Below are 8,647 nucleotides of genomic sequence, written 5' to 3' on the forward strand. Positions count from 1 at the left end.
TATATATATATTAACCCGCCTATTGGAGCATCGCATGCAGGGAGCTCCTGCTGGGCCGACCAAGCCACCGACTGGGCTGACGTCATACTGAGGTCGTCCATGTTTTTTCCTTTTTATTTATATTGTTGTTGTTTGTCTCAAAAAAAATTATATTGTTGTTTTCGTTTTTTATTATTTTCTTATTTTTAAAAAATTATATATTTTAAAAACGTTACATTAATTTAACAGTGTGAAACATGTATTTCAAAAATGTTAAACGTGCATAGGAAAACGTTAATCATGCGTAGGAAAAATGTTAAACATGTATATAATAATGTCAAGTATCAAAAAACGCATGTGCCATTTTCACAAATGTGCATACAATGTACAAAAATGTTTCCGTAATTCAAAGCAAATGTTCCATACGTACAGAAAAATGCATGTTACTTTAAAAAAAGTTCAAGATTTCAAAAGTATATTTCGGACATTTTCGAAAGAACTTATATAAAATGCAAAAAAATAATATGTTTACTTAATGTAAAAAAATGTTCCGTACCAAGAAAAAATGTACGTGTCATATTAACAAAAAAAATCCGGCGATTCAAAGAAATGTTCCTGACATTTAAATAGATGTTCCTGTTGGTTAAAAAATGTTATTTCAATTTTAAAAACGTATGTGTCATTTGGAAAAAATATTCACTTGTTTCCAGAAAATGTCTCCTCCGTTGGAATCGAGGTCGTCCCTGTTAAACACATTATATGTCACGTTACATTGTGCATTGGAGGAGCCTTGTGCCGCACCAGAGATAGAGATAGATAAGTTAGGTAGTTCAAATATCTCTTGTAACCTACTCTATCTTCTTATCTCTTGTCCTTCAAGTCTCCTGTAATATCTCAACCATCTTGTATGCGCTATCAGGGATCTTGCGCCCCTGCCTATAACATGCAACACGTCCCCTCGCACCGAGGCTAAGACGTTTCCGCATCTCGCACAGTCCCCACATCAAGCTCCTACGCTGCTGAAACTGGAGCCTCTGCATGCCGTCCACTCGGAGCGCGCCAGCCCCGGCAAGACCCTGGGGTTCTTTGATCATCCTCTGCGACGATTGCTGCTTGGCCGCCGGTGATTTAGGGATTTTTGTCTAAATTTTGTTAGTTAATGAAACTCCGTTCATCTGCATGGTTTCATTGCCTATTCTATTCTATTGTTGGTCTTGAAAATTTCATGATGAATATATGGTCGTCTTGTACACATGACTGTACTCGAGCTAACATGAACATTTTTATGAATTAGCCATGGTACTAGACCAAAAGCAGCCGGAATCCTTACAATCCTGAACCGCCAATCACAAGATAATCAGAACATGACACATAAAGTAGCCACCCGTAGGATTGCTTTTTTTCTTTCTTTTTTTGCCCCTCTGGGAAGATCTGGAGTGCCCATTCATCAATCGTCAATCAGGAGTAAAGCCAATACCGATAAGCACATTATGAGAAAATCCTGATCCATAACTACCATTAGCTATAAAAAATAAACCTGTTCTGCAGAAAGATACATACAACGCCTCAATCACCTGACTAACCAGGCTCATGAAAGAACGAAACTTCACAACTCCAGACAGCAACCAACTCGGCTGATAGACAATATACTACTATATATGATGCATGTGGGAATAATATTCAGCCAGGTAAATAAGATTACATGCAAAATAAAATCCAGAGCCCGCACAACATTAATTAAGGGTCTTTGATTCGTAGCATTCTAAAAATACAGGAATGGAAAAAGTATAGGACTGGAGTGAACATATCTACTTGAATATTAGTATATGATTAGCAAGGAGTGTTTGATGCCACGGGAAAACCAAAGAAACTATTAAAAAAAGGTTGGAGTAGATGTTAAATTTGTATGAAATGTATTACAAAAAATTTCATAGGAAAAAATTCTATGGAATCCAAACCTATAACCAATCCTCCAAAAAATCCTATGGAATTCTTTGAACCATAGGAGCCCTAAAGGCTCCGTTGAGCCAAAGGATTGTTGATACGAGACGCTGGCCAGGCAATCTGACAAACTCAAATGCCCTTCCCATTAACACAGGGGCGGTTTGGGTGCACCAGTAAGGCCTCCTTGAACGCGGACTTCATAAAACTGGAGGTCCCATACACTTTGATCTCCTGGAGGTGTAACAAGTGCTCCATGCCGACTGGAATAGTGCCGCACCAACCGTACGCATCGAGCCAGAGTGTTCGTAAGTTGGGCATAGCCCCTGGCTCGAATCCCAGGCTGTAGTGTCTTTCCGAGAATGAAAATAAAAGAACTCTAGAACTGGGAATAGTCCCGCACCCAATATAGCTCTTTCATCAAGGAATTCACTCACTCCGAAGTCGAGGTGGGCAAGGCAGGGAAGCTCTCCAAGAAGATGAACCTCCTCAGTTGACGTCTTATCAACCACTAGCTCGAGGAAGCGCAAACAATGGAGACCACTCATCCATTCCGGAACTCTGCATAATTCCCAAAATCGCAAGCCAAGTCGCTCGATATGCTGAAATGGATTGGATAATGAGCCCAGCTGCTGGTTTTTCTTATCCTCAAAATGATAGCCAGAGATGCATAGATGTTCGAGGTTACGGAGCTTTCCAATGGAGCATGCCAAAGCATCAAGTTTTGACGTCCTGAAATAATGATGTGTTTTCATACTTAGTTCCCGTAGATTGGCCAGCTCGCCGAGACCCATAACACACTTTAGTGAGCTCTTCTTCAAGTCAAACCCATGCAGAGTGCGCATTGATTTCATATTCTCGATACCTTCAGGCAGGTCTGTAAAATCTGGAAGAGCCAGATAGGACAGGCGGGGCAAATGAACTATATCAGAGGGGATGCTCTTTATCAGTTTGCAATTTGCTATGTCCAGTGTCTCCAAATAAACAAGCTCACCAAGTTCATTAGGGAGCTCTATTTGCCCACGAACTTTAACCATCAAATATGTAAGCTGGAACAATTGGCTGATAGCTGTGAGGTCAACTATCTTGTTCCCACTATCAAAGATGATGACCATCCTCAGATACTTGAACCATGAAAGAGGGGATATCGGGTTCTCGAACAGTATAAATGACCGAACTTGTGACATACTAGCAGCAATATCCGTATCATATATTGCTCCACTAATAGCCATGGATCTCAAGGATAATCGGTTAACCTTGTACTTGCAATCATGCAACAGTGTTCCCATGTCCTCAGAACTATATGCCACACTTATAAAATTATCTTCAATGCACTTTCTTAGGATCAAATCAAGCATCATGTCGTGTACAGTGCAAGACAGCACCTCTCCATACTGATTTTTCGATGGCTGAATCATGTTTCTATCAACGAGCTCATTGAAGTAACTCCTGCCAACACCCATCAAATCTAGCCCATGCAAACTGCTGACGAAGCCTTCAACTATCCATTGTTTAACTAGATCATCCCGTGGTATAATGTGGTTCTCAGGATACATACCAAGGTACAAAAAACATGCCTGGAGATGAAGAGGAAGATGCATGTAGCTAAGGTTTAATATATGCTTCATCTCGTTCAATGCAAGATTTGTGGAAGATGCACCCAAAGATTCCTTATGCTCTCCCAGTGTTTTCTTGATCTCACTTGAGTAGCTAATAGGCTAGCTATAGTGACAATTGCAAGCGGAAACCCCCCACACTTCTTCAGAATTTCAGCCGCGACATCTTTGAGATGGGGAGGACAAACAACTTCGGACCCAAATACTCTATTTGAGAATAACTTTTTTGCGTTTTCTTCGTTGAGGGTCTTCATTGTGTAAATGCACTCAAGGTCATTGTGACAGACCATACTAGCCACATCCTCCAATTGCGTGGTTACTATGATTCTACTCTCGTTTTGATTTTCAGGAAAAGCACAACTGATAGTTTTCCATGCTGATTGATCCCACAAGTCATCAACTACAATAAGGTACCTGTTGAAATATTTGCACGGGTTATATCATAGCATAATATGACTATAGTTTGAATACATAAGCATCAACATTTAAAACAAACTAATAATGTCGAGTGCCTAGCCAAAGAACATTCATTGCCATTTAGCCAACTTATGCCTATCATATGGAGCCACGTACCACTCTTCTTCCATCAGGATTGTGTTTGGTTTAGTATCTCCCCCTCCCCCCCTATGAGTCCACTTCCAACAAAAATCCTAGCAATTTATTACACCAAATTAAACAATGTACAACTTTTCAATCAAAATTTTGAAATATGTGTTCTGCTCTAATGTTTTATTTATAGTTTTGAATCTCTATCATAAACGTACAAAACCAAACTTCCCACATGCATGGACAGATACTTAGAACCGGAATATACACTAACCAAATAATTGCTACTTCAAATTTAAGACGAATGAGCAATACAAGTCACTATTGGAAGTAAGTTAGTACCTTTTATTCGCGAGATACTTCCTTAGCTGTTCAATGACGTCGACAAACCCATGATCATGGGAAGGCTCCTCAATCCCGAGTTTCAGTTGTAAGCAACTGAAAAGCACTCTCATGTCAGGCCTCTGTGAAACCGAAATGAACGCCACACAATTGAATTGCCCCCTGATCTTGTCAAACACCTTCTTGGCAAGTGTAGTTTTACCAAGACCTCCAAAACCTACAATAGACACAACTTTGAGTTTCTTTTGAGTATCCATCAACCAATTGACAACCTCCTCTCTTGGTCCATCAATGCCCACAAGGTTGGTTGCCTCCTGGAAGACCACTGGTAGCCGAGGGTGAACAACCACATAGCCATAGCCGGGCTTGCAATCTTCAATCTTGTCACTGTCATGTCGAGCATTTGCTTCTACTACAAGAGTCCTAAGCTCTTCTATCTGGTTTGCGATCCCATTAAGCTCACATAACCTCTTGTGAAGTTCAACAACCTTCTCAATGAAGCCCGCCTCAACATCCTCACCTCCAAATTGGCGCATGAAGTCATCAATGCAATTTTCCATGTCATAGAAAATATTTGTGAGATTGTCCGTCCAATTGTTTACTCCTGGAGGGAGCTCATCCATGAGCTCTAGCTGCTTAAGGGTAGCATTTATGGTGCTCAAATCCTTCTCGAGAAAGGATGCCTCCTTCTTCACTTTTTTCTGCTTATTGTATTTGTCACCCATGACCATGGTAAGCTTGCCACTGAGAATGCTCATCGCCCCAATCAACACACTAACGGTTGATTCCTTCCCCTTCCACTCTTGGTTCATTTTGCCATCCTCGTGCTCCACTTCCAGCGACGATGGTTGTAGTTGGGGTGGTGCAGCAGAATCATCCGTCAATTTCAGCCCATCCCCCAGCTTGAGGACAAAGCTTATCTGGAAGAAAACGAACTGAAAAGTTAGGAGAAATCACCTAAACAATAATTGGTTGATCATATTTACTATTGAGTGATTGTACGTGTGTTTTTGTTGAGGTAACACCACTTGTAGCCGGCCAATTTGAAATTTTTGCTTCACCGAGTATTCCACGTATGATAAACAATGTAGCAGGTCTGCTGCCTGGGTCATACTCCGTGCATTTTATCCCAATCTCAGCACATACTTTCACTTGTTCCATTGTTGTCTGGCTCTTTGATGTTCCAAACTTGGTTTTCCAACTTTCAAGTACCTGCCAATTTCATAACCGTATTGAGTTACAAAAAAGAATGGCATACATTTTCGAATAGAAAAACAAAAACAAGAAGCAATATCGTTTTAGGATAGGACCGAAAACCAAATGCAAGGATACCTACCACAAACAGTTTCGAATATCTCACTTGATCAATTTTAGTGTTACTAATCTTTCAGTTCACATAATGAATTCATAAATCAGGACTATATTTATTTTATGTCTTTTTTCTGTGAAAGATCACTACAAAGACAGCATCCAAATCTTTCCATTTGCAAATTCTACTGTTAATTAGGTACACTAATCGAATATTTCTTGCATTCTTGTTTAACAAAATTGTGGTTTCTGATGTATACAATGTTTTTCATGGAACCCCATATATAGTATAATTACCTCGTTTACATCCGAGCATCCCTTATGTCCCATAATTATCTCCATAATTATAACACCCAAACTATATATGTCTGTTTTGAAGGTGATTTCTCCGTTATGTATGAACTCTGGTGCCATATATCCCCTGCATAAAAAATTATGTACTTTGTATGATTAGTGAATGAAGCGTATGCAACAAACTTGGTAGATGATTTATAAACCATCAAGTTCTCAAAGAGAATTGCAAGCATACAATGTCCCAAGCTTGTTCTCAGTAATAGCCCGACTCTGGCTTCCACTTAAGCGTCGTGATAGACCGAAATCAGCAATTCTGGACACCATGTGATCATCCAGTAATACATTCTGAGGTTTGAGGTCCATGTGAATAATACGCAGTTGGTGAAGATAATATACACCCTCACAGATCCCCTTGATTATTTGATAACGTCTGGTCCACTGAGGTTGACAAGATGCATCTGTGGAGAGTATATAGTGCAAAAAGAAGTTAGTACTACATGTGGTGGGATAAACAGTCCAATGAAAAGAAAAAGGACGTAGTTGATTGATTGCTAGGGACGCAGTGGCGCCGGCGAGAACCCGCTTCCAGCCTTCCAGTGTTCAAATCCTTCGTGAGGGAATTTTGATGTTGTTAGTGTATTTTGAATTAATTTATCACATTTTGCGGGCCTAGCAGGACCCAAACTTGGATCCTTATTGATTGCACGATTCACAATGCCAATATACTAGCATGTTCAAAGAAAGTTCTTGGAATACCTATCTCATTGCTAAAATGTGGGGGTGACAATTGGCAACAAAGTAACCGCCACTTGATTTTAAAATCCACGTGAGAAGATATAGGCTTGCCAACATATTGGTTTCGAGAATTGAGATGCTCAAAGTTTTCTTTTGGACACTCAGTTAAGCTTGATCAACTGCTCTTTTACAACAGAAGATAACACTTATGTTCCCAATGACATATTTGTTAGTGCACTCTTCTCTTCGAGGCAAAGAAGACGAGAAAACAAAATATGGCTAAACAGAATTAACAAAGCTCAGACGAGTGTCCAGTAATAAGTACTACTCTGGATTAATGTTGGTAGACATGCACTACTGTATAGAAATGAGAGGAAATCTATAACGCTGATCTGATTGTACCTGAGAGATAGTCAGCAAGGCACCCTGGCAGGTACACGAAACAGAGTAGCCTCTGCCGCACATCTGCCCATACAAGTTTTCCGTCGTATGGCTTCACTACATGTTGCGTCTCAGAGCAGTACCCAAGAAATCGTACCATGTTTTTGTGCTTGATCCCCACGAGACATGCGACCTCGCTCTCAAAATTCTTGTCCAGGATCTCGTACCTCTCAAAGAGCTTCTTCACAGCAACTGTGCGACCACTCGGAAGCACTCCCTGCAGCTCATACGAATCAATGTCAGCTAAATTTTCATTATCAACTGGTTTTGACTTCAATTGTATCAGCTGGTTAATTTATTTCAGAGTAGAGGGTCTGGTTGCATACCTTGTAAACAACCCCAAACCCGCCCCTGCTGATTTCTTGAGCTTCCGAGAAATTCCCTGTGATGGACTTGAGAAGCGAGAAAGGTATATCAATTGGACCCACGGTTTCATCGAGCAACGCCTTCTCCAGGGCTGCAAGTTCCTCACTGTGTTTGTCACCGTCTGTCATCTCGGTGTTGACACCACTCCCTCCCCGATCCACTTTGTATATGATAATGATGAGACGAGTAAAAGTTTATGTTATTCACTAACAGTACACATAAACAGGGTAATTCCGTGAAACTTCGAAGAAAAAAAAAAGAAATGATAGTTCTTTGGAGTCAAACCCCAGACCAAGCAAGCTCCACCAGTGTACTAGAGCCTAATTAGCGGTAACTTAATTAGTACTACCTATGTAACATAATATAAAATGGTTTTTTTGACACTATGACGGTGTCAAAAATAACGTCTTATTAAGTTACGGGGGAGTACTAATTAGAACCATTATATCTCGCATTTTTTCCCCACAAAATTTTCCACCGAAGATTACGTTCTCCATTAGCAGCAAGCACCGGGAAAAAAAACACCGCGATATCCCCTCATTAGATCGATGGTAAAATACGAATCTAGCACCAACTAAGAATAAGCTGCATCACCATCTTCGTGTCTTACCTTTTTATGCCAGGGAAGGTCGGGTCCGGAGCTCGCCGGAGAAGAAATTGCAGAGAAGGGTGGGAGTGGGAAGGGTGGAGGTGGAGACACCACATGAATCTGCTTTGTAGATGTTGGAGGGGAAGAAGGCTGCTTTTTTAGACCACTCGAATGATTCCAGTCGTAACGAGTTGATATATTCAATGAACCCCGCTGCTTTGGATAGGAATTCAGAGGACCAATTCCACTACAGCGACTGATCCAAAACCAGGTCTCTTTCTTGCTACCCTCGATTTTCAGCTATCTAAATAAATGTGTACTTACTAATCCCTAAGTAGTATCTTGTCCTAGCCAAGCTGTTCTGTTTTTCTTGATCCCTTGTATTTTGGTAGACTGGATCATGCTCATGGCTTTTCTGGATAGTTAATTTTCCTTAATATAAAGAAGTTGTAAGCCTGAAGCTATCAAAGTTGTATTTTAAAAAATATAT

General features: G+C 40.4%; 1 pseudogene; it reads right to left on the reverse strand.

Annotated features, from left to right (window-relative positions):
* Positions 1-1,850: 1,850 nt before the first annotated feature.
* LOC125528971 lies at positions 1,851-8,343 on the reverse strand (annotated as a pseudogene).
* Between the last annotated feature and the right edge of the window lie 304 nt (positions 8,344-8,647).

Source organism: Triticum urartu, unplaced genomic scaffold, assembly GCF_003073215.2.
Source record: "Triticum urartu cultivar G1812 unplaced genomic scaffold, Tu2.1 TuUngrouped_contig_5249, whole genome shotgun sequence".
Classification (NCBI taxonomy): Eukaryota; Viridiplantae; Streptophyta; class Magnoliopsida; order Poales; family Poaceae; genus Triticum; species Triticum urartu.